This window comes from Terrapene carolina, unplaced genomic scaffold (assembly GCF_002925995.2).
Source record: "Terrapene carolina triunguis isolate 2854851 unplaced genomic scaffold, T_m_triunguis-2.0 Scaffold95, whole genome shotgun sequence".
Classification (NCBI taxonomy): Eukaryota; Metazoa; Chordata; order Testudines; family Emydidae; genus Terrapene; species Terrapene triunguis.
In genome coordinates this window covers 8,757,009-8,757,491 of record NW_020664446.1, presented here as the reverse complement: position 1 = coordinate 8,757,491, position 483 = coordinate 8,757,009, and the positions used below count along the sequence as shown (strand labels likewise).

Here is a 483-nt window from a genome sequence, read left to right as displayed (position 1 = left end):
GCTCTACCTCGGTCCCTGCAGCGCGGAGGGGACACGCGCCTGAGGTAGCTCCCCCCCCCCACCAGGCTGCACGGGAGGGGAGGAGCTTGGCGTTCTACCTCATCCGCCGACGCCACGAAGGTACCCGGATGAACCAGCTCTCGCGAGCGCTTCGCTGCCGTCACGTGGCCACCCAGAGCGGATCCCTCCCGGCCTCGTGCCCTTTGACCAGCGGCGGGCACGTGACTGACTCGTCCTTTCACCCCCCCCCCTCCACCGGAAGTCTCGCGATTGTTGGCGCCCGCGGCTCCTGGCTCCGTGTGTCGCGGGGAGGAGGAAGCGGCCCAGGCCTGACGGGACCGAGCGCGGCGCGGACTCCCCCTCCCGCGGCCAAGGTGAGAGGAAGCGGCTATTAACCCTTCCCGCGCAGCTGGGAGGAGGCCGAGCCGAGACCCGGCACCGCCCCGCCTCCCACCGGAGGCTGCTCCGGGGCTTCCCGGCCCG

The 483-nt window shown here is 72.3% G+C and overlaps 1 protein-coding gene across 1 annotated transcript in view; it reads left to right on the top strand.

The window, feature by feature from the left end:
• The first annotated feature begins 254 nt into the window (after positions 1-254).
• Positions 255-483, top strand: part of SMNDC1 (survival motor neuron domain containing 1) — a 16,773-nt gene continuing 16,544 nt past the window's right edge. The window contains exon 1 of the mRNA XM_026650924.2: positions 255-374. The gene's annotated coding sequence lies outside the window, so the exon portion shown is untranslated. The remainder of the gene's footprint in view (positions 375-483) is intronic.